This window comes from Carassius auratus, unplaced genomic scaffold, assembly GCF_003368295.1.
Source record: "Carassius auratus strain Wakin unplaced genomic scaffold, ASM336829v1 scaf_tig00005328, whole genome shotgun sequence".
Taxonomy (NCBI): Eukaryota; Metazoa; Chordata; class Actinopteri; order Cypriniformes; family Cyprinidae; genus Carassius; species Carassius auratus.
Window position 1 is genome coordinate 533,961 of NW_020523650.1, and position 21,333 is coordinate 555,293.

Sequence of the window (21,333 nt, forward strand, 5' to 3'; positions counted from 1 at the left end):
CGCGGAGGGTAGAGTTGTCTCACATGTAATTAAAACTCTTCAAAACGAAGAGAAATATACCCCGAGTATTGCAGCAGGGGAAATCTTTCGGCGTTTTCACGTGTTCTGCGTCTTTTTCGCTTGCGGGCGGGGCTCAAAGATTGGACCCCTTCCTATGCTAAGCGAGCGCTCTACCATTTGAGCTAATTCCCCTGTCCTTTCCAGATCGACGAGCATAGCTGCGAATGACGGGCGTGATGCAAAGAGGCCATCCCTCCTCTGGGCTTGCACCTTTGCACTGGCCGCGATTGTGTTGTCGAATTAACAAAGGGATTTAGCTTTTGTGTTAAAGGACCTTCTCGGTCTTGTTACGCCAGTATGCATGTGTGGATTCTTGTATTATGTAGACTACCTTGGATCACTCGGGTCATGCAGACAACTTCTCACCTCTTTTTCTCACACTGACTTAAAGAATAAGGAAGCGGTTCTCAATTCCAGTCCTCGCTCCCCAACGGTCTGCATATTTTGCATGTCTCTCTTTGTTAGCACAACTGATTCGGATAATCAGCTCATTAGAAGTGAGCTCCTTGCGATTGACATGGTCCCTACACAGTGTTCATTGCTCCCCACTCCCTGAGCAGGGGAAATCCGTCGAAGTTTACTTCACTTTGGAACATTGGTTCACGGATTTGCGCTGCGCAACGTCTTCACACATGGACAAGTGTGCCATCATATACCCCTGTATACCTCTATGCACCTCTGTATTACTCACTTTGAATTGAACGTATACATACGCTTCGAACTTGAATCACGGAGGGATGTCATGTGATGTCCACTTCTCAGGGCACTTAGGTTCGAATGGAACAAATGTCTGAAGCTATACGAGAAACATACAAAATGTGAAGAGCAGGGGGCGCGAGGACTGGAATTGAGACCCGCTGGTCTAAGTGACATCTGACCGTTTCAGCTGTCCTTCCTAACATCCCTCTACATGTTAGATACAGCCACATTTTTAGGTCAGTTAAGAGGCCGACTTGCATTCGTTAGCCTTTCACACTGTCTCGAGGTCTTTGATTGCTTCCAAGTCAGTTCATGTCCCTTCCTTTGTTGATGCTGGAGCAACTCTTTTTTCTGGGTCTTGGACAAGAAGGCTCGTTGGTCTAGGGGTATGATTCTCGCTTTGGGTGCGAGAGGTCCCGGGTTCAAATCCCGGACGAGCCCTTGGTCAGGATAAAACGTGAAGCTTTGTTGTCTCATTGCGTTCACTAACAGTGAGGCTGGTTTTTATTCAATCGGGTAGAAGCAGATGGCTAAACCAGGCCGGTTAGCTCAGCTGGTTAGAGCGTGGTGCTAATAACGCCAAGGTCGCGGGTTCGATCCCCGTACTGGCCAGCTGTTCTTATTGTCTGGGGGCTCAGCTCTGCTCTGCTCTTCTCCTCTGACAAAGAGTGGGGTGATCTCACTGAAATCCCTGCTTGCTAAGCAGAAGTTTGTTGTGGCCGAAATAGCTCAGTTGGGAGAGCGTTAGACTGAAGATCTAAAGGTCCCTGGTTCGATCCCGGGTTTCGGCAAAAGCTCCCAATCTTTTCCGTTTTTTGAGGCGGGCCAGTGACCAAAAATCACTGGGTTCAAACTTCTCTGTATAACTGCTTCCCCACTGCCACAGAGCTATCTGTTTCCCAGTTGGCCAGAAACCAAGCACTTTCGGTTCCATGGTGTAATGGTCAGCACTCTGGGCTTTGAATCCAGCAATCTGAGTTCGAATCTCGGTGGAACCTGTGTGCTTTCTTGCCGCAGGAAAAGATAAAAACAGCACTAGTTTGGCACTGGTGACAGTCTTTGTGGCCCTGTGAACAACGGCTGCTACAGGTAAGGTTCCATGGTGTAATGGTTAGCACTCCTACTCTGAATCCAGTGATCCGAGTTCAAATCTCGGTGGGACCTTTTTTGCAACCAATTTGCGCAGGACCATTTCTGAAATACTTTTTGGCAACTTTGAGTCCAAAAAAATTAACTAACGTAGAGACTGTGGCAGCATTGCATCGATGCTCAGTCGGTCTCTTTAGGGCAGTGGTTCTCAAACCTGTCGGGGAGGCACCCCTGCCCTGCACATTTTGATTGTCTGCCTTATTAGACACACCCAAATAAGGTCTTGCGGTCTCTATCAATGAGCTGATGATTTGAAACAGGTGTGTTAGATGAGGGAAACATTCAAAATGTGTAGGAAAGGGGTGCCTCCAGGACAGGTTTGAAAATCACTGCTTTAGGGAACTGTGCGTAAAATGGCAATGTTTTGCAACCAATTTGCACAGGATCATGTCGGAAATACTTTTTGGCAGCCGTGAGCCCAAAAAAAAGCTAACGTGGGAGTGTCGCAGCATTGCGTCAATGCTCAGTCGGTCTCTTTGGGGCAATGGTTTTCAAACCTTTCCTGGAGGCAACCCTGTCCTGCACATTCCGAATGTCTCCCTTATTAGACACACCCAAATCAGGTCTTGCAGTCTCTACTAATGAGCTGATGATTTGAAACAGGTGTGTTAGATGAGGGGAAATGCAAAATGTGCAGGGCAGGGATGCCTCCAGGACAGGATTGAAAACCACTGATTTAGGGATGTGTGAGTAAAAGGGCAGGAGCCAACTTGGAGAATGCAGGCATCGATCCCGCTACCTCTCGCATGCTAAGCGAGCGCTCTACCATTTGAGCTAATTCCCCTGTCCTTTCCAGATCGACGAGCATAGCTGCGAATGACGGGCGTGATGCAAAGAGGCCATCCCTCCTCTGGGCTTGCACCTTTGCACTGGCCGCGATTGTGTTGTCGGATTAACAAAGGGATTTAGCTTTTGTGTTAAAGGACCTTCTCGGTCTTGTTACGCCAGTATGCATATGTGGATTCTTGTATTATGTAGACTACCTTGGATCACTCGGGTCATGCAGACAACTTCTCACCTCTTTTTCTCACACTGACTTAAAGAATAAGCGGTTCTCAATTCCAGTCCTCGCTCCCCAACGGTCTGCATATTTTGCATGTCTCTCTTTGTTAGCACAACTGATTCGGATAATCAGCTCATTAGAAGTGAGCTCCTTGCGATTGACATGGTCCCTACACAGTGTTCATTGCTCCCCACTCCCTGAGCAGGGGAAATCCGTCGAAGTTTACTTCACTTTGGAACATTGGTTCACGGATTTGCGCTGCGCAACGTCTTCACACATGGACAAGTGTGACATCATATACCCCTGTATACCTCTATGCACCTCTGTATTACTCACTTTGAATTGAACGTATACATACGCTTCGAACTTGAATCACGGAGGGATGTCATGTGATGTCCACTTCTCAGGGCACTTAGGTTCGAATGGAACAAATGTCTGAAGCTATACGAGAAACATACAAAATGTGAAGAGCAGGGGGCGCGAGGACTGGAATTGAGACCCGCTGGTCTAAGTGACATCTGACCGTTTCAGCTGTCCTTCCTAACATCCCTCTACATGTTAGATACAGCCACATTTTTAGGTCGTTAGCCTTTCACACTGTCTCGAGGTCTTTGATTGCTTCCAAGTCAGTTCATGTCCCTTCCTTTGTTGATGCTGGAGCAACTCTTTTTTCTAGGTCTTGGACAAGAAAGCTCGTTGGTCTAGGGGTATGATTCTCGCTTTGGGTGCGAGAGGTCCCGGGTTCAAATCCTAGACAAGCCCTTGGTCAGGATAAAACGTGAAGCTTTGTTGTCTCATTGCGTTCACTAACAGTGAGGCTGGTTTTTATTCAATCGGGTAGAAGCAGATGGCTAAACCAGGCCTGTTAGCTCAGCTGGTTAGAGCGTGGTGCTAATAACGCCAAGGTCGCGGGTTCGATCCCCGTACTGGCCAGCTGTTCTTATTGTCTGGGGGCTCATCTCTGCTCTTCTCCTCTGACAAAGAGTGGGGTGATCTCACTGAAATCCCTGCTTGCTAAGCAGAAGTTATTTGTGGCCGAAATAGCTCAGTTGGGAGAGCGTTAGACTGAAGATCTAAAGGTCCCTGGTTCGATCCCGGGTTTCGGCAAAAGCTCCCAATCTTTTCCGTTTTTTGAGGCGGGCCAGTGACCAAAAATCACTGGGTTCAAACTTCTCTGTATAACTGCTTCCCCACTGCCACAGAGCTATCTGTTTCCCAGTTGGCCAGAAACCAAGCACTTTCGGTTCCATGGTGTAATGGTCAGCACTCTGGGCTTTGAATCCAGCAATCTGAGTTCGAATCTCGGTGGAACCTGTGTGCTTTCTTGCCGCAGGAAAAGATAAAAACAGCACTAGTTTGGCACTGGTGACAGTCTTTGTGGCCCTGTGAACAACGGCTGCTCCAGGTAAGGTTCCATGGTGTAATGGTTAGCACTCCTACTCTGAATCCAGTGATCCGAGTTCAAATCTCGGTGGGACCTTTTTTGCAACCAATTTGCGCAGGACCATTTCTGAAATACTTTTTGGCAACTTTGAGTCCAAAAAAATTAACTAACGTAGAGACTGTGGCAGCATTGCATCGATGCTCAGTCGGTCTCTTTAGGGCAGTGGTTCTCAAACCTGTCGGGGAGGCACCCCTGCCCTGCACATTTTGATTGTCTGCCTTATTAGACACACCCAAATAAGGTCTTGCGGTCTCTATCAATGAGCTGATGATTTGAAACAGGTGTGTTAGATGAGGGAAACATTCAAAATGTGTAGGAAAGGGGTGCCTCCAGGACAGGTTTGAAAATCACTGCTTTAGGGAACTGTGCGTAAAATGGCAATGTTTTGCAACCAATTTGCACAGGATCATGTCGGAAATACTTTTTGGCAGCCGTGAGCCCAAAAAAAAGCTAACGTGGGAGTGTCGCAGCATTGCGTCAATGCTCAGTCGGTCTCTTTGGGGCAATGGTTTTCAAACCTTTCCTGGAGGCAACCCTGTCCTGCACATTCCGAATGTCTCCCTTATTAGACACACCCAAATCAGGTCTTGCAGTCTCTACTAATGAGCTGATGATTTGAAACAGGTGTGTTAGATGAGGGGAAATGCAAAATGTGCAGGGCAGGGATGCCTCCAGGACAGGATTGAAAACCACTGATTTAGGGATGTGTGAGTAAAAGGGCAGGAGCCAACTTGGAGAATGCAGGCATCGATCCCGCTACCTCTCGCATGCTAAGCGAGCGCTCTACCATTTGAGCTAATTCCCCTGTCCTTTCCAGATCGACGAGCATAGCTGCGAATGACGGGCGTGATGCAAAGAGGCCATCCCTCCTCTGGGCTTGCACCTTTGCACTGGCCGCGATTGTGTTGTCGAATTAACAAAGGGATTTAGCTTTTGTGTTAAAGGACCTTCTCGGTCTTGTTACGCCAGTATGCATATGTGGATTCTTGTATTATGTAGACTACCTTGGATCACTCGGGTCATGCAGACAACTTCTCACCTCTTTTTCTCACACTGACTTAAAGAATAAGGAAGCGGTTCTCAATTCCAGTCCTCGCTCCCCAACGGTCTGCATATTTTGCATGTCTCTCTTTGTTAGCACAACTGATTCGGATAATCAGCTCATTAGAAGTGAGCTCCTTGCGATTGACATGGTCCCTACACAGTGTTCATTGCTCCCCACTCCCTGAGCAGGGGAAATCCGTCGAAGTTTACTTCACTTTGGAACATTGGTTCACGGATTTGCGCTGCGCAACGTCTTCACACATGGACAAGTGTGACATCATATACCCCTGTATACCTCTATGCACCTCTGTATTACTCACTTTGAATTGAACGTATACATACGCTTCGAACTTGAATCACGGAGGGATGTCATGTGATGTCCACTTCTCAGGGCACTTAGGTTCGAATGGAACAAATGTCTGAAGCTATACGAGAAACATACAAAATGTGAAGAGCAGGGGGCGCGAGGACTGGAATTGAGACCCGCTGGTCTAAGTGACATCTGACCGTTTCAGCTGTCCTTCCTAACATCCCTCTACATGTTAGATACAGCCACATTTTTAGGTCAGTTAAGAGGCCAACTTGCATTCGTTAGCCTTTCACACTGTCTCGAGGTCTTTGATTGCTTCCAAGTCAGTTCATGTCCCTTCCTTTGTTGATGCTGGAGGAACTCTTTTTTCTGGGTCTTCGACAAGAAGGCTCGTTGGTCTAGGGGTATGATTCTCGCTTTGGGTGCGAGAGGTCCCGGGTTCAAATCCTAGACGAGCCCTTGGTCAGGATAAAACGTGAAGCTTTGTTGTCTCATTGCGTTCAGCTGGTTAGAGCGTGGTGCTAATAACGCCAAGGTCGCGGGTTCGATCCCCGTACTGGCCAGCTGTTCTTATTGTCTGGGGGCTCATCTCTGCTCTGCTCTTCTCCTCTGACAAAGAGTGGGGTGATCTCACTGAAATCCCTGCTTGCTAAGCAGAAGTTATTTGTGGCCGAAATAGCTCAGTTGGGAGAGCGTTAGACTGAAGATCTAAAGGTCCCTGGTTCGATCCCGGGTTTCGGCAAAAGCTCCCAATCTTTTCCGTTTTTTGAGGCGGGCCAGTGACCAAAAATCACTGGGTTCAAACTTCTCTGTATAACTGCTTCCCCACTGCCACAGAGCTATCTGTTTCCCAGTTGGCCAGAAACCAAGCACTTTCGGTTCCATGGTGTAATGGTCAGCACTCTGGGCTTTGAATCCAGCAATCTGAGTTCGAATCTCGGTGGAACCTGTGTGCTTTCTTGCCGCAGGAAAAGATAAAAACAGCACTAGTTTGGCACTGGTGACAGTCTTTGTGGCCCTGTGAACAACGGCTGCTCCAGGTAAGGTTCCATGGTGTAATGGTTAGCACTCCTACTCTGAATCCAGTGATCCGAGTTCAAATCTCGGTGGGACCTTTTTTGCAACCAATTTGCGCAGGACCATTTCTGAAATACTTTTTGGCAACTTTGAGTCCAAAAAAATTAACTAACGTAGAGACTGTGGCAGCATTGCATCGATGCTCAGTCGGTCTCTTTAGGGCAGTGGTTCTCAAACCTGTCGGGGAGGCACCCCTGCCCTGCACATTTTGATTGTCTGCCTTATTAGACACACCCAAATAAGGTCTTGCGGTCTCTATCAATGAGCTGATGATTTGAAACAGGTGTGTTAGATGAGGGAAACATTCAAAATGTGTAGGAAAGGGGTGCCTCCAGGACAGGTTTGAAAATCACTGCTTTAGGGAACTGTGCGTAAAATGGCAATGTTTTGCAACCAATTTGCACAGGATCATGTCGGAAATACTTTTTGGCAGCCGTGAGCCCAAAAAAAAAGCTAACGTGGGAGTGTCGCAGCATTGCGTCAATGCTCAGTCGGTCTCTTTGGGGCAATGGTTTTCAAACCTTTCCTGGAGGCAACCCTGTCCTGCACATTCCGAATGTCTCCCTTATTAGACACACCCAAATCAGGTCTTGCAGTCTCTACTAATGAGCTGATGATTTGAAACAGGTGTGTTAGATGAGGGGAAATGCAAAATGTGCAGGGCAGGGATGCCTCCAGGACAGGATTGAAAACCACTGATTTAGGGATGTGTGAGTAAAAGGGCAGGAGCCAACTTGGAGAATGCAGGCATCGATCCCGCTACCTCTCGCATGCTAAGCGAGCGCTCTACCATTTGAGCTAATTCCCCTGTCCTTTCCAGATCGACGAGCATAGCTGCGAATGACGGGCGTGATGCAAAGAGGCCATCCCTCCTCTGGGCTTGCACCTTTGCACTGGCCGCGATTGTGTTGTCGAATTAACAAAGGGATTTAGCTTTTGTGTTAAAGGACCTTCTCGGTCTTGTTACGCCAGTATGCATATGTGGATTCTTGTATTATGTAGACTACCTTGGATCACTCGGGTCATGCAGACAACTTCTCACCTCTTTTTCTCACACTGACTTAAAGAATAAGGAAGCGGTTCTCAATTCCAGTCCTCGCTCCCCAACGGTCTGCATATTTTGCATGTCTCTCTTTGTTAGCACAACTGATTCGGATAATCAGCTCATTAGAAGTGAGCTCCTTGCGATTGACATGGTCCCTACACAGTGTTCATTGCTCCCCACTCCCTGAGCAGGGGAAATCCGTCGAAGTTTACTTCACTTTGGAACATTGGTTCACGGATTTGCGCTGCGCAACGTCTTCACACATGGACAAGTGTGACATCATATACCCCTGTATACCTCTATGCACCTCTGTATTACTCACTTTGAATTGAACGTATACATACGCTTCGAACTTGAATCACGGAGGGATGTCATGTGATGTCCACTTCTCAGGGCACTTAGGTTCGAATGGAACAAATGTCTGAAGCTATACGAGAAACATACAAAATGTGAAGAGCAGGGGGCGCGAGGACTGGAATTGAGACCCGCTGGTCTAAGTGACATCTGACCGTTTCAGCTGTCCTTCCTAACATCCCTCTACATGTTAGATACAGCCACATTTTTAGGTCAGTTAAGAGGCCAACTTGCATTCGTTAGCCTTTCACACTGTCTCGAGGTCTTTGATTGCTTCCAAGTCAGTTCATGTCCCTTCCTTTGTTGATGCTGGAGCAACTCTTTTTTCTGGGTCTTGGACAAGAAGGCTCGTTGGTCTAGGGGTATGATTCTCGCTTTGGGTGCGAGAGGTCCCGGGTTCAAATCCCGGACGAGCCCTTGGTCAGGATAAAACGTGAAGCTTTGTTGTCTCATTGCGTTCACTAACAGTGAGGCTGGTTTTTATTCAATCGGGTAGAAGCAGATGGCTAAGCCAGGCCGGTTAGCTCAGCTGGTTAGAGCGTGGTGCTAATAACGCCAAGGTCGCGGGTTCGATCCCCGTACTGGCCAGCTGTTCTTATTGTCTGGGGGCTCATCTCTGCTCTGCTCTTCTCCTCTGACAAAGAGTGGGGTGATCTCACTGAAATCCCTGCTTGCTAAGCAGAAGTTATTTGTGGCCGAAATAGCTCAGTTGGGAGAGCGTTAGACTGAAGATCTAAAGGTCCCTGGTTCAATCCCGGGTTTCGGCAAAAGCTCCCAATCTTTTCCGTTTTTTGAGGCGGGCCAGTGACCAAAAATCACTGGGTTCAAACTTCTCTGTATAACTGCTTCCCCACTGCCACAGAGCTATCTGTTTCCCAGTTGGCCAGAAACCAAGCACTTTCGGTTCCATGGTGTAATGGTCAGCACTCTGGGCTTTGAATCCAGCAATCTGAGTTCGAATCTCGGTGGAACCTGTGTGCTTTCTTGCCGCAGGAAAAGATAAAAACAGCACTAGTTTGGCACTGGTGACAGTCTTTGTGGCCCTGTGAACAACGGCTGCTCCAGGTAAGGTTCCATGGTGTAATGGTTAGCACTCCTACTCTGAATCCAGTGATCCGAGTTCAAATCTCGGTGGGACCTTTTTTGCAACCAATTTGCGCAGGACCATTTCTGAAATACTTTTTGGCAACTTTGAGTCCAAAAAAATTAACTAACGTAGAGACTGTGGCAGCATTGCATCGATGCTCAGTCGGTCTCTTTAGGGCAGTGGTTCTCAAACCTGTCGGGGAGGCACCCCTGCCCTGCACATTTTGATTGTCTGCCTTATTAGACACACCCAAATAAGGTCTTGCGGTCTCTATCAATGAGCTGATGATTTGAAACAGGTGTGTTAGATGAGGGAAACATTCAAAATGTGTAGGAAAGGGGTGCCTCCAGGACAGGTTTGAAAATCACTGCTTTAGGGAACTGTGCGTAAAATGGCAATGTTTTTCAACCAATTTGCACAGGATCATGTCGGAAATACTTTTTGGCAGCCGTGAGCCCCAAAAAAAAGCTAACGTGGGAGTGTCGCAGCATTGCGTCAATGCTCAGTCGGTCTCTTTGGGGCAATGGTTTTCAAACCTTTCCTGGAGGCAACCCTGTCCTGCACATTCCGAATGTCTCCCTTATTAGACACACCCAAATCAGGTCTTGCAGTCTCTACTAATGAGCTGATGATTTGAAACAGGTGTGTTAGATGAGGGGAAATGCAAAATGTGCAGGGCAGGGATGCCTCCAGGACAGGATTGAAAACCACTGATTTAAGGATGTGTGACTAAAAGGGCAGGAGCCAACTTGGAGAATGCAGGCATCGATCCTGCTACCTCTCGCATGCTAAGCGAGCGCTCTACCATTTGAGCTAATTCCCCTGTCCTTTCAAGATCGACGAGCATAGCTGCGAATGACGGGCGTGATGCAAAGAGGCCATCCCTCCTCTGGGCTTGCACCTTTGCACTGGCCGCGATTGTGTTGTCGAATTAACAAAGGGATTTAGCTTTTGTGTTAAAGGACCTTCTCGGTCTTGTTACGCCAGTATGCATATGTGGATTCTTGTATTATGTAGACTACCTTGGATCACTCGGGTCATGCAGACAACTTCTCACCTCTTTTTCTCACACTGACTTAAAGAATAAGGAAGCGGTTCTCAATTCCAGTCCTCGCTCCCCAACGGTCTGCATATTTTGCATGTCTCTCTTTGTTAGCACAACAGATTCGGATAATCAGCTCATTAGAAGTGAGCTCCTTGCGATTGACATGGTCCCTACACAGTGTTCATTGCTCCCCACTCCCTGAGCAGGGGAAATCCGTCGAAGTTTACTTCACTTTGGAACATTGGTTCACGGATTTGCGCTGCGCAACGTCTTCACACATGGACAAGTGTGACATCATATACCCCTGTATACCTCTATGCACCTCTGTATTACTCACTTTGAATTGAACGTATACATACGCTTCGAACTTGAATCACGGAGGGATGTCATGTGATGTCCACTTCTCAGGGCACTTAGGTTCGAATGGAACAAATGTCTGAAGCTATACGAGAAACATACAAAATGTGAAGAGCAGGGGGCGCGAGGACTGGAATTGAGACCCGCTGGTCTAAGTGACATCTGACCGTTTCAGCTGTCCTTCCTAACATCCCTCTACATGTTAGATACAGCCACATTTTTAGGTCAGTTAAGAGGCCAACTTGCATTCGTTAGCCTTTCACACTGTCTCGAGGTCTTTGATTGCTTCCAAGTCAGTTCATGTCCCTTCCTTTGTTGATGCTGGAGCAACTCTTTTTTCTGGGTCTTGGACAAGAAGGCTCGTTGGTCTAGGGGTATGATTCTCGCTTTGGGTGCGAGAGGTCCCGGGTTCAAATCCCGGACGAGCCCTTGGTCAGGATAAAACGTGAAGCTTTGTTGTCTCATTGCGTTCACTAACAGTGAGGCTGGTTTTTATTCAATCGGGTAGAAGCAGATGGCTAAGCCAGGCCGGTTAGCTCAGCTGGTTAGAGCGTGGTGCTAATAACGCCAAGGTCGCGGGTTCGATCCCCGTACTGGCCAGCTGTTCTTATTGTCTGGGGGCTCATCTCTGCTCTGCTCTTCTCCTCTGACAAAGAGTGGGGTGATCTCACTGAAATCCCTGCTTGCTAAGCAGAAGTTATTTGTGGCCGAAATAGCTCAGTTGGGAGAGCGTTAGACTGAAGATCTAAAGGTCCCTGGTTCGATCCCGGGTTTCGGCAAAAGCTCCCAATCTTTTCCGTTTTTTGAGGCGGGCCAGTGACCAAAAATCACTGGGTTCAAACTTCTCTGTATAACTGCTTCCCCACTGCCACAGAGCTATCTGTTTCCCAGTTGGCCAGAAACCAAGCACTTTCGGTTCCATGGTGTAATGGTCAGCACTCTGGGCTTTGAATCCAGCAATCTGAGTTCGAATCTCGGTGGAACCTGTGTGCTTTCTTGCCGCAGGAAAAGATAAAAACAGCACTAGTTTGGCACTGGTGACAGTCTTTGTGGCCCTGTGAACAACGGCTGCTCCAGGTAAGGTTCCATGGTGTAATGGTTAGCACTCCTACTCTGAATCCAGTGATCCGAGTTCAAATCTCGGTGGGACCTTTTTTGCAACCAATTTGCGCAGGACCATTTCTGAAATACTTTTTGGCAACTTTGAGTCCAAAAAAATTAACTAACGTAGAGACTGTGGCAGCATTGCATCGATGCTCAGTCGGTCTCTTTAGGGCAGTGGTTCTCAAACCTGTCGGGGAGGCACCCCTGCCCTGCACATTTTGATTGTCTGCCTTATTAGACACACCCAAATAAGGTCTTGCGGTCTCTATCAATGAGCTGATGATTTGAAACAGGTGTGTTAGATGAGGGAAACATTCAAAATGTGTAGGAAAGGGGTGCCTCCAGGACAGGTTTGAAAATCACTGCTTTAGGGAACTGTGCGTAAAATGGCAATGTTTTGCAACCAATTTGCACAGGACCATGTCGGAAATACTTTTTGGCAGCCGTGAGCCCCAAAAAAAAGCTAACGTGGGAGTGTCGCAGCATTGCGTCAATGCTCAGTCGGTCTCTTTGGGGCAATGGTTTTCAAACCTTTCCTGGAGGCAACCCTGTCCTGCACATTCCGAATGTCTCCCTTATTAGACACACCCAAATCAGGTCTTGCAGTCTCTACTAATGAGCTGATGATTTGAAACAGGTGTGTTAGATGAGGGGAAATGCAAAATGTGCAGGGCAGGGATGCCTCCAGGACAGGATTGAAAACCACTGGTTTAGGGATGTGTGAGTAAAAGGGCAGGAGCCAACTTGGAGAATGCGGGCATCGATGCCGCGACCTCTCGCATGCTAAGCGAGCGCTCTACCATTTGAGCTAATTCCTCTGTCCTTTCAAGATCAACGAGCATAGCTGCGAATGACGGGCGTGATGCAAAGAGGCCGTCCCTCCTCTGGGCTTGCACCTTTGCACTGGCCGCGATTGTGTTGTCGAATTAACAAAGGGATTTAGCTTTTGTGTTAAAGGACCTTCTCGGTCTTGTTACGCCAGTATGCATGTGTGGATTCTTGTATTATGTAGACTACCTTGGATCACTCGGGTCATGCAGACAACTTCTCACCTCTTTTTCTCACACTGACTTAAAGAATAAGGAAGCGGTTCTCAATTCCAGTCCTCGCTCCCCAACGGTCTGCATATTTTGCATGTCTCTCTTTGTTAGCACAACTGATTCGGATAATCAGCTCATTAGAAGTGAGCTCCTTGCGATTGACATGGTCCCTACACAGTGTTCATTGCTCCCCACTCCCTGAGCAGGGGAAATCCGTCGAAGTTTACTTCACTTTGGAACATTGGTTCACGGATTTGCGCTGCGCAACATCTTCACACATGGACAAGTGTGACATCATATACCCCTGTATACCTCTATGCACCTCTGTATTACTCACTTTGAATTGAACGTATACATACGCTTCGAACTTGAATCACGGAGGGATGTCATGTGATGTCCACTTCTCAGGGCACTTAGGTTCGAATGGAACAAATGTCTGAAGCTATACGAGAAACATACAAAATGTGAAGAGCAGGGGGCGCGAGGACTGGAATTGAGACCCGCTGGTCTAAGTGACATCTGACCGTTTCAGCTGTCCTTCCTAACATCCCTCTACATGTTAGATACAGCCACATTTTTAGGTCAGTTAAGAGGCCAACTTTCATTCGTTAGCCTTTCACACTGTCTCGAGGTCTTTGATTGCTTCCAAGTCAGTTCATGTCCCTTCCTTTGTTGATGCTGGAGCAACTCTTTTTTCTGGGTCTTGGACAAGAACGCTCGTTGGTCTAGGGGTGGCCAGCCGCGAATAGTTGTCATGCGCTGACAGCCAATCAGACTGCAGCAGCTGGCCAAAGAGCGGAAATTACATCACAGCCAATCAGATTTTTTCATGCATTCATTTGGACCGGGGTTCGAATCCCACTCACAAAGTCTAAACTATTATTAAACTCAGCTTTATGCTTTTTAATAAATAAAAAAAATCTAACATTCAACAACATCTTACAGCTACAAAGTTTTTGAAATTTATGTCTTTCCTTTTTGGATTACAAAGCAAAGGATTATATAAAATAAACACAGTAAAATAATGCTAGTATACATTACATGATTATATAAAAACACAAATGGTTATATTAAATTACTTTTCAAATGTAAATTGAAGAAAATTTAATTTAACTGAGTAATATTCAAGTACTGAGTGAAAATTGATTGATGGAATAATGTAAGTCACACTTAAGATAACTGATCAAGTAAGAGTTTTCAAAACCATAGACACTGTAAAATATTAGTCATACGAAGTGGAAACAGCACTCGTGAAGCAATTTGTATTTTTCAGTTGTGTTTATTAAATGCTTTTAGCACCTTTTAAGATCAAGCCAAAATAATTAAATAGAAAAAAGAATTCTGACAATATAAATAGATATTACAATCTCACACTGAAAAATTAAAATATACAGTATATACATGAGTTAAATATTGCTAAATAAGCTGCAAATTAATATCTCGTATTTTTCTTTAGACTCTTTCCAGGTCACCTCTTTCTCAATGCCCTGATGTTGGTAAATAAAGAAGACTTTAGCTTTACTTTTTTTCAAAAACTTTTTTGAACTTATTTCAGGATAGCCTGTGTGTGTGTGTGTGTGAGGACTGTTTGGATCCTGGCTAAGTTCCATTTCACAAAATCTGCACAAGTGAACAACGTGTTCATCTCCAGGCCTTTCGTGTTTTTGCAGTCCCGTTTCTTTGTGTCCTTCAGTTCAGTCTAAAGTGCTCCATTTCCATAAAGTCTTGGAATGACATCCTGGTGTTTACTTCTCTGCAGTCGTGTTTAATGAAGAACTGGTGTTCAGCAGTGTGGTCAGGTGCTTGACATAATGTGACGTGTAGTTTTGTGGTCATATGGAGCGTGCTGTTAGGATGTCTTCCTGTGGTGTTTATTAAGCACGTTGTCGATAGGCTCAGCGTTCGCTGTCCAGTACAAACACCCTGTCAGCAGTCTTCACAGGTCAGGTACGGCCAGCACATGCAGAGGTGACATACATGTAGCTCCTATACAGAGGGGAAACATGTGATCAATTTACGCATCATGAACATTCAGAGTGAGGCTCCACATGAGACCCATGAGATGAGGACAGCGAGGACACAGACAGAGAACCAGTGGGGTCTACAACAAGCTGAATATTGAGTTTAATGTGTAAGGAAACAGAGTTTCTTCAGGTTTATGAAGGTGAAGTTAAGACCTTTTTAAAACCAAGCAAATCAAATTTGAGGAACAAATGAGGAAAAACACAAATATGTTCTGTAAATGGAAATGTCTGGATAGTAGTATTAACTTCAGAGTTTGAAAACACAACTTCCAACAGATATTCATAATTTAATTTGACAGAAACACACTGAAAGCCTCTGCTCCCAGACACTACAACATTTCATATGTTACTGTACGTTCAGATCATGCTGCAAAATCATGCTGCCTTGTTTTCCAGTGAAAATGCATAAATATTATTAAATAAAGATACATTTACTGGAGATACAAAATTACATGAAATACAAAGACTTGTTTGAAAGAATTGTGTGATTATAACAAGAAGTAATATCTGCCATTTAGGGAAAAAAAGTCACCTAAATTCAAAGAAAAGTTATAGTAAATCATTGACAAATATTTTTTTATTGTTTTAAGTGTAAACTAAGGAGCCCCGCACATGACATGCAAGAAAAAAATAAATAAATTGTGTGCATGCTTTACTAATTTGCTGGCAATAGTAAATCGAGGGAACGCTATAGTAATCGTGTGCACGTTTTAGTACATTGAGGGAATGAATTAGTAAATCATACACACGTTTTAGCCTTATATTTTTTCCTGCATGTCATGTGCGAGGCTCCTTAGTAAACTCATTTAATTAGTGTTACATTTTTCAAGACTTCATTTTACATTTGCATCATAAATTACATATTGATTGAAAGATATCTGCACTGCATTCATTCCTTTCAAACTTTCTTAAGGCATTAATTTGTGTAAGGGTAAATTAAGACATTTTAAGACTTTAAAACCTGCAGGAACTCTTGTGTGTTTGTTGTTAATGTGTTAAATATTCACCTGTCTCTGACTGAAGATCTGCTCGGGTCCCAGGAAAAGATGACAGCAAAGACACAATCAGTGAAGAAGCAGTGCTCTCTGAAAGAACAACAACAATATAGCAATATTAAAAAAAGGAATAATTATAACTATATTACAGACACAAACAAACACACTCACACACATAAATAATACTTAAATTGAAGCACATAATATATATATATATATATATATATATATATATGTATGTGTGTGTGTGTGTCTCTGTGTGTGTGTAAGCATTGGGACTGTATGATATTCACAAATAAAAGTTTTTAAATCCTGTAAGACTGTATGCAGTTTAATTGTAAAACTATAGTAATCTTGCTGTTCTTGGCAGACTGATATTCATTTAAAGTCTCATGACTGTCCTGTAAATATAATGCCAATGCAATAACAACAATAGTACATTTATTGTTGTGATTCTACTAAAATAACATGGCTAAATCATGGTTACTATAGTAAAACCATAGTCAGAAAACATTTTTGAACTGTGGAATACATGTAATCTCATCACAAAAGTGAAAATAATGTTTACTTCATTCATAATTCAACTTGTAATCAACAGATGACATGTTAATGATGACAAACAATACACAGAAACGTAAATCATGGCTATGTTCATTCATAATTTGCAAACAAATCTATCTAGGCTGAACTATAGTAAACCGTTTAGAAACGAGCAAAGTTTACCAACGTGATTTCATCATTAACGGTAACGAAACGTCAGCTGATATCACGTAAAGTATCTTACCTTTGATAGACGCTTGAGAATGCGTTGAATTTAACAACGGAGGCGATCGCTGTTGTGTGTTTTCTTCTTCTCCTTCTTCTGCGAATTCAAACTTCCCGCGGTGCCCAAAACCGGAAGAGCGCCACGAGAGCGCTAGCGGCCGAAAGTATATTACATCCGTAGTGGTTTAGCACTACCATTGAGAATGAATGGGAAACGGATTAGGGCCGTTTAGCTAAACAATTCAAGGCCGCGGCGCGGGAGACCCGGGTCCGATTCCCGGCCAATGCAGCAGAGGTCGTGTTTTTAAGGCCATGTTAGTCGTTCCTCATAAGCGGCAGCTGTCCCCAGAGCCACGAACACAGCGCAGCTTCTCTCACTGGTGGCTGAATGTCAGAGTTGTTGTTTCCCGCGCAGGAGACCCAGGTTCAATTCCCAGCAGAAGCAAAGCAGTGTATCTTGCTACTTTAGAAGTGGGCAACTTATCAGTGTTTTACAGGGAACTAGTGGAAGCACTCTAGACAATGCTTTTCCATGCTTGTTCAACGAAGTACAAGCAATTATGGCTCATGCACCTGTGAAAAACTCCTGAAGGCAATAAAAAGGCTGCAGGCAAGAAAGGTCATGCTTAAAGAAACCAATGAGAGTAAACTGACCTGTTTGTTGTCTCTAAAAAACACCAGAAGAAAAATGTCCAGGGTCAATGCTGACCTGCATGAAAGTGGAATAAACTGCAAGGTAAGTAATGTAAGATCCCCAAGACAGCGCTACAAGGTCACAGTTGGACAGTGGCTTGTTGGAAGAGCAGGGTAATGACTCCCAGCAAGAACTGACAAATCTGGTGCAGTCCAGGAGGCTGAGGTGCCCTGTGGTTCTTAAGGGAGCTGGTGGCCACAGAAGTTAACGCCTCTCACTTTTGATATTGACCTCCCCCACTCCCCTTTGCTCAGAGACACTTTTGCTCATATCAGTTCATCAAATACCCATGGAACTTGATCAGTTTGTCTGTCAGTTGTTCAGCTTTAGCATTGGTCGATATTACCCAGTTGAAGAGATGCATTTTCCAGATAAATTCGTAGAATTCTTGCAGAAATAGAGCATTGGTGGTTCAGTGGTAGAATTCTCGCCTGCCACGCGGGAGACCCGGGTCCGATTCCCGGCCAATGCAGCAAAGGACGTGTTTTTAAGGCCATGTTAGTCGTTCTTCATAAGCGGCAGCTGTCCCCAGAGCCACGAGCACAGCGCAGCTTCACTCACTGGTGGTTGAATGTCAGAGTTGTTGTTTCCCGCGCAGGAGACCCAGGTTCTATTCCCAGCAAAAGCTAAGCAGTGTATCTTGCTACTTTAGAAGTGGGCAACTTATCAGTGTTTTACAGGGAACTAGTGGAAGCACTCTAGACAATGCTTTTCCATGCTTGTTCAACGAAGTACAAGCAATTATGGCTCATGCACCTGTGAAAAACTCCTGAAGGCAAAAAAAGGCTGCAGGCAAGAAAGGTCAGGCTTAAAGAAACCAATGAGAGTAAACTGACCTGTTTGTTGTCTCTAAAAAACACCAGAAGAAAAATGTCCAGGGGGTCAATGCTGATCTGCATGAAAGTGGAATAAACTGCAAGGTAAGTAATGTAAGATCCCCAAGACAGCGCTACAAGGTCACAGTTGGACAGTGTCTTGTTGGAAGAGCAGGGTAATGACTCCCAGCAAGAACTGACAAATCTGGTGCAGTCCAGGAGGCTGAGGTGCCCTGTGGTTCTTAAGGGAGCTGGTGGCCACAGAAGTTAACGCCTCTCACTTTTGATATTGACCTCCCCCACTCCCCTTTGCTCAGAGACACTTTTGCTCATATCAGTTCATCAAATACCCATGGAACTTGATCAGTTTGTCTGTCAGTTGTTCAGCTTTAGCATTGGTCGATATTACCCAGTTGAAGAGATGCATTTTCCACATAAATTCGTAGAATTCATGCAGAAATAGAGCATTGGTGGTTCAGTGGTAGAATTCTCGCCTGCCACGCGGGAGACCCGGGTCCGATTCCCGGCCAATGCAGCAGAGGTCGTGTTTTTAAGGCCATGTTAGTCGTTCCTCATAAGCGGCAGCTGTCCCCAGAGCCACGAGCACAGCGCAGCTTCTCTCACTGGTGGCTGAATGTCAGAGTTGTTGTTTCCCGCGCAGGAGACCCAGGTTCGATTCCCAGCAGAAGCAAAGCAGTGTATCTTGCTACTTTAGAAGTGGGCAACTTATCAGTGTTTTACAGGGAACTAGTGGAAGCACTCTAGACAATGCTTTTCCATGCTTGTTCAACGAAGTACAAGCAATTATGGCTCATGCACCTGTGAAAAACTCCTGAAGGCAATAAAAAGGCTGCAGGCAAGAAAGGTCATGCTTAAAGAAACCAATGAGAGTAAACTGACCTGTTTGTTGTCTCTAAAAAACACCAGAAGAAAAATGTCCAGGGTCAATGCTGACCTGCATGAAAGTGGAATAAACTGCAAGGTAAGTAATGTAAGATCCCCAAGACAGCGCTACAAGGTCACAGTTGGACAGTGGCTTGTTGGAAGAGCAGGGTAATGACTCCCAGCAAGAACTGACAAATCTGGTGCAGTCCAGGAGGCTGAGGTGCCCTGTGGTTCTTAAGGGAGCTGGTGGCCACAGAAGTTAAACGCCTCTCACTTTGATATTGACTCCCCCACTCCCCCTTTGCTCAGAGACACTTTTGCTCATATCAGTGTCAATCAAATATCCCATGGATGTGAAACTTGATCAGTTTGTCTGTCAGGGGTTGTCAGCTTTAGCATGTGGTCATATTCCCAGTTTGAAGAGATGCATTTCCACATAAATTTCGTAGAATTTCTTGCAGAAATAGAGCATTGGTGGTTCAGTGGTAGAATTCCTCGCCTGCCACGCGGGAGACCCGGGTCCGATTCCTGGCCAATGCAGCAGAGGTTCGTGTTTTTAAGGCCATGTTAGTCGGCTTCCTCATAAGCGGCAGCTGTCCCCAGAGCCACGAGCACAGCGCAGCTTCTCTCACTGGTGGTTGAATGTCAGAGTTGTTGTTTCCCGCGCAGGGAGACCCCAGGTTCAATCCCAGCAGAAGCTAAGCAGTGTATCTTTGCTACTTTAGAAGTGGGCAACTTATCAGTGTTTTACAGGGAACTAGTGGAAGCACTCTAGACAATGCTTTTCCATGCTTGTTCAACGAAGTACAAGCAATTATGGCTCATGCAACCTGTGAAAAAAACTCCTGAAGGCAATTAAAAAAGGCTGCAGGGCAAGAAAGGTCATGCTTAAAGAAACCAATGAGAGTAAACTGACCTGTTTGTTGTCTCTAAAAACACCAGAAGAAAAATGTCCAGGGTCAATGCTGACCTGCATGAAAGTGGAATAAACTGCAAGGTAAGTAATGTAAGATCCCCAAGACAGCGCTACAAGGTCACAGTTGGACAGTGGGCTTGTTGGAAGAGCAGGGTAATGACTCCCAGCAAGAACTGACAAATCTGGTGCAGTCCAGGAGGCTGAGGTGCCCTGTGGTTCTTAAGGGAGCTGTGGCCACAGAAGTGTAACGCCTCTCACTTTTGATATTGACCTCCCCCACTCCCCTTTGCTCAGAGACACTTTTGCTTCATATCAGTTCATTCAAATACCCATGGAAACTTGATCAGTTTGTCTGTCAGTTGTTCAGCTTTAGCATTGGTCGATATTACCCAGTTGAAAGAGAATGCATTTTCACATAAATTCGTAGAATTCTTGCAGAAATAGAGCATTGGTGGTTCAGTGGTAGAATTCTCGCCTGCCACGCGGGAGACCCGGGTCCGATTCCCGGCCAATGCAGCAGAGTCGTGTTTTTAAGGCCATGTTAGTCGTTCCTCATAAGCGGCAGCTGTCCCCAGAGCCACGAACACAGCGCAGCTTCCTCTCACTGGTGGCTGAATGTCAGAGTTGTTGTTTCCCGGCGCAGGAGACCCAGGTTCGATTCCCAGCAGAAGCAAAGCAGTGTATCTTGCTACTTTAGAAGTGGGCAACTTATCAGTGTTTTACAGGGAACTAAGTGGAAGCACTCTAGACAATGCTTTCCATGCTTGTTCAACGAAGTACAAGCAATTATGGCTCATGCACTGTGAAAAACTCCTGAAGGCAATAAAAAGGCTGCAGGCAAGAAAGGTCATGCTTAAAGAAACCCAATGAGAGTAAAACTGACCTGTTTGTTGTCTCTAAAAAACACCAGAAGAAAAATGTCCAGGGGTCAATGCTGACCTGCATGAAAGTGGAATAAACTGCAAGTAAGTAATGTAAGATCCCCAAGGACAGCGCTACAAGGTCACAGTTGGGACAGTGGCTTGTGGAAGAGCAGGGTAATGACTCCCAGCAAGAACTGACAAATCTGGTGCAGTCCAGGAGGCTGAGGTGCCCTGTGGTTCTTAAGGGAGCTGGTGGCCACAGAAGTTAACGCCTCTCACTTTTGATATTGACCTCCCCCACTCCCCTTTGCTCAGAGACACTTTTGCTCATATCAGTTCATCAAATACCCATGGAACTTGATCAGTTTGTCTGTCAGTTGTTCAGCTTTAGCATTGGTCGATATTACCCAGTTGAAGAGATGCATTTTCCACATAAATTCGTAGAATTCTTGCAGAAATAGAGCATTGGTGGTTCAGTGGTAGAATTCTCGCCTGCCACGCGGGAGACCCGGGTCCGATTCCCGGCCAATGCAGCAGAGGTCGTGTTTTTAAGGCCAT

At 45.5% G+C, this 21,333-nt stretch overlaps 1 long non-coding RNA gene and 27 other non-coding genes across 28 annotated transcripts; 23 read left to right on the forward strand and 5 right to left on the reverse strand.

Annotated features, from left to right (window-relative positions):
- The first annotated feature begins 1,128 nt into the window (after nucleotides 1–1,128).
- On the forward strand, nucleotides 1,129–1,200 carry trnap-ugg (transfer RNA proline (anticodon UGG)). Its single transcript has one exon. It is a non-coding gene; the product is annotated as a tRNA-Pro (tRNA).
- A 97-nt stretch (nucleotides 1,201–1,297) lies between these two features.
- On the forward strand, nucleotides 1,298–1,371 carry trnai-aau (transfer RNA isoleucine (anticodon AAU)). Its single transcript has one exon. It is a non-coding gene; the product is annotated as a tRNA-Ile (tRNA).
- Nucleotides 1,372–1,477: 106 nt separating this feature from the next.
- On the forward strand, nucleotides 1,478–1,550 carry trnaf-gaa (transfer RNA phenylalanine (anticodon GAA)). The gene has a single exon. It is a non-coding gene; the product is annotated as a tRNA-Phe (tRNA).
- Nucleotides 1,551–1,685: 135 nt separating this feature from the next.
- Nucleotides 1,686–1,757, forward strand: trnaq-uug (transfer RNA glutamine (anticodon UUG)). The gene has a single exon. It is a non-coding gene; the product is annotated as a tRNA-Gln (tRNA).
- An 862-nt stretch (nucleotides 1,758–2,619) lies between these two features.
- trnaa-agc (transfer RNA alanine (anticodon AGC)) lies at nucleotides 2,620–2,692 on the reverse strand. The gene has a single exon. It is a non-coding gene; the product is annotated as a tRNA-Ala (tRNA).
- Nucleotides 2,693–3,770: 1,078 nt separating this feature from the next.
- On the forward strand, nucleotides 3,771–3,844 carry trnai-aau (transfer RNA isoleucine (anticodon AAU)). Its single transcript has one exon. It is a non-coding gene; the product is annotated as a tRNA-Ile (tRNA).
- A 101-nt stretch (nucleotides 3,845–3,945) lies between these two features.
- Nucleotides 3,946–4,018, forward strand: trnaf-gaa (transfer RNA phenylalanine (anticodon GAA)). Its single transcript has one exon. It is a non-coding gene; the product is annotated as a tRNA-Phe (tRNA).
- Nucleotides 4,019–4,153: 135 nt separating this feature from the next.
- trnaq-uug (transfer RNA glutamine (anticodon UUG)) lies at nucleotides 4,154–4,225 on the forward strand. Its single transcript has one exon. It is a non-coding gene; the product is annotated as a tRNA-Gln (tRNA).
- An 862-nt stretch (nucleotides 4,226–5,087) lies between these two features.
- trnaa-agc (transfer RNA alanine (anticodon AGC)) lies at nucleotides 5,088–5,160 on the reverse strand. Its single transcript has one exon. It is a non-coding gene; the product is annotated as a tRNA-Ala (tRNA).
- A 936-nt stretch (nucleotides 5,161–6,096) lies between these two features.
- Nucleotides 6,097–6,168, forward strand: trnap-ugg (transfer RNA proline (anticodon UGG)). Its single transcript has one exon. It is a non-coding gene; the product is annotated as a tRNA-Pro (tRNA).
- Nucleotides 6,169–6,378: 210 nt separating this feature from the next.
- trnaf-gaa (transfer RNA phenylalanine (anticodon GAA)) lies at nucleotides 6,379–6,451 on the forward strand. Its single transcript has one exon. It is a non-coding gene; the product is annotated as a tRNA-Phe (tRNA).
- Nucleotides 6,452–6,586: 135 nt separating this feature from the next.
- Nucleotides 6,587–6,658, forward strand: trnaq-uug (transfer RNA glutamine (anticodon UUG)). The gene has a single exon. It is a non-coding gene; the product is annotated as a tRNA-Gln (tRNA).
- An 863-nt stretch (nucleotides 6,659–7,521) lies between these two features.
- trnaa-agc (transfer RNA alanine (anticodon AGC)) lies at nucleotides 7,522–7,594 on the reverse strand. Its single transcript has one exon. It is a non-coding gene; the product is annotated as a tRNA-Ala (tRNA).
- A 936-nt stretch (nucleotides 7,595–8,530) lies between these two features.
- On the forward strand, nucleotides 8,531–8,602 carry trnap-ugg (transfer RNA proline (anticodon UGG)). The gene has a single exon. It is a non-coding gene; the product is annotated as a tRNA-Pro (tRNA).
- A 97-nt stretch (nucleotides 8,603–8,699) lies between these two features.
- trnai-aau (transfer RNA isoleucine (anticodon AAU)) lies at nucleotides 8,700–8,773 on the forward strand. Its single transcript has one exon. It is a non-coding gene; the product is annotated as a tRNA-Ile (tRNA).
- A 106-nt stretch (nucleotides 8,774–8,879) lies between these two features.
- Nucleotides 8,880–8,952, forward strand: trnaf-gaa (transfer RNA phenylalanine (anticodon GAA)). The gene has a single exon. It is a non-coding gene; the product is annotated as a tRNA-Phe (tRNA).
- Nucleotides 8,953–9,087: 135 nt separating this feature from the next.
- On the forward strand, nucleotides 9,088–9,159 carry trnaq-uug (transfer RNA glutamine (anticodon UUG)). The gene has a single exon. It is a non-coding gene; the product is annotated as a tRNA-Gln (tRNA).
- An 863-nt stretch (nucleotides 9,160–10,022) lies between these two features.
- Nucleotides 10,023–10,095, reverse strand: trnaa-agc (transfer RNA alanine (anticodon AGC)). The gene has a single exon. It is a non-coding gene; the product is annotated as a tRNA-Ala (tRNA).
- Nucleotides 10,096–11,031: 936 nt separating this feature from the next.
- trnap-ugg (transfer RNA proline (anticodon UGG)) lies at nucleotides 11,032–11,103 on the forward strand. Its single transcript has one exon. It is a non-coding gene; the product is annotated as a tRNA-Pro (tRNA).
- Nucleotides 11,104–11,200: 97 nt separating this feature from the next.
- trnai-aau (transfer RNA isoleucine (anticodon AAU)) lies at nucleotides 11,201–11,274 on the forward strand. Its single transcript has one exon. It is a non-coding gene; the product is annotated as a tRNA-Ile (tRNA).
- A 106-nt stretch (nucleotides 11,275–11,380) lies between these two features.
- trnaf-gaa (transfer RNA phenylalanine (anticodon GAA)) lies at nucleotides 11,381–11,453 on the forward strand. Its single transcript has one exon. It is a non-coding gene; the product is annotated as a tRNA-Phe (tRNA).
- Nucleotides 11,454–11,588: 135 nt separating this feature from the next.
- On the forward strand, nucleotides 11,589–11,660 carry trnaq-uug (transfer RNA glutamine (anticodon UUG)). Its single transcript has one exon. It is a non-coding gene; the product is annotated as a tRNA-Gln (tRNA).
- Nucleotides 11,661–14,081: 2,421 nt separating this feature from the next.
- On the reverse strand, nucleotides 14,082–16,814 carry LOC113070843 (uncharacterized). Its single transcript, XR_003279999.1, has 3 exons — nucleotides 16,622–16,814; nucleotides 15,850–15,927; nucleotides 14,082–14,804 (listed from the first exon to the last, which is right to left on the reverse strand). It is a non-coding gene; the product is annotated as an uncharacterized LOC113070843 (long non-coding RNA).
- Nucleotides 16,815–17,697: 883 nt separating this feature from the next.
- On the forward strand, nucleotides 17,698–17,768 carry trnag-gcc (transfer RNA glycine (anticodon GCC)). The gene has a single exon. It is a non-coding gene; the product is annotated as a tRNA-Gly (tRNA).
- An 807-nt stretch (nucleotides 17,769–18,575) lies between these two features.
- trnag-gcc (transfer RNA glycine (anticodon GCC)) lies at nucleotides 18,576–18,646 on the forward strand. The gene has a single exon. It is a non-coding gene; the product is annotated as a tRNA-Gly (tRNA).
- Nucleotides 18,647–19,464: 818 nt separating this feature from the next.
- trnag-gcc (transfer RNA glycine (anticodon GCC)) lies at nucleotides 19,465–19,536 on the forward strand. Its single transcript has one exon. It is a non-coding gene; the product is annotated as a tRNA-Gly (tRNA).
- An 821-nt stretch (nucleotides 19,537–20,357) lies between these two features.
- On the forward strand, nucleotides 20,358–20,428 carry trnag-gcc (transfer RNA glycine (anticodon GCC)). Its single transcript has one exon. It is a non-coding gene; the product is annotated as a tRNA-Gly (tRNA).
- Nucleotides 20,429–21,237: 809 nt separating this feature from the next.
- On the forward strand, nucleotides 21,238–21,308 carry trnag-gcc (transfer RNA glycine (anticodon GCC)). Its single transcript has one exon. It is a non-coding gene; the product is annotated as a tRNA-Gly (tRNA).
- Nucleotides 21,309–21,333: the final 25 nt, after the last annotated feature.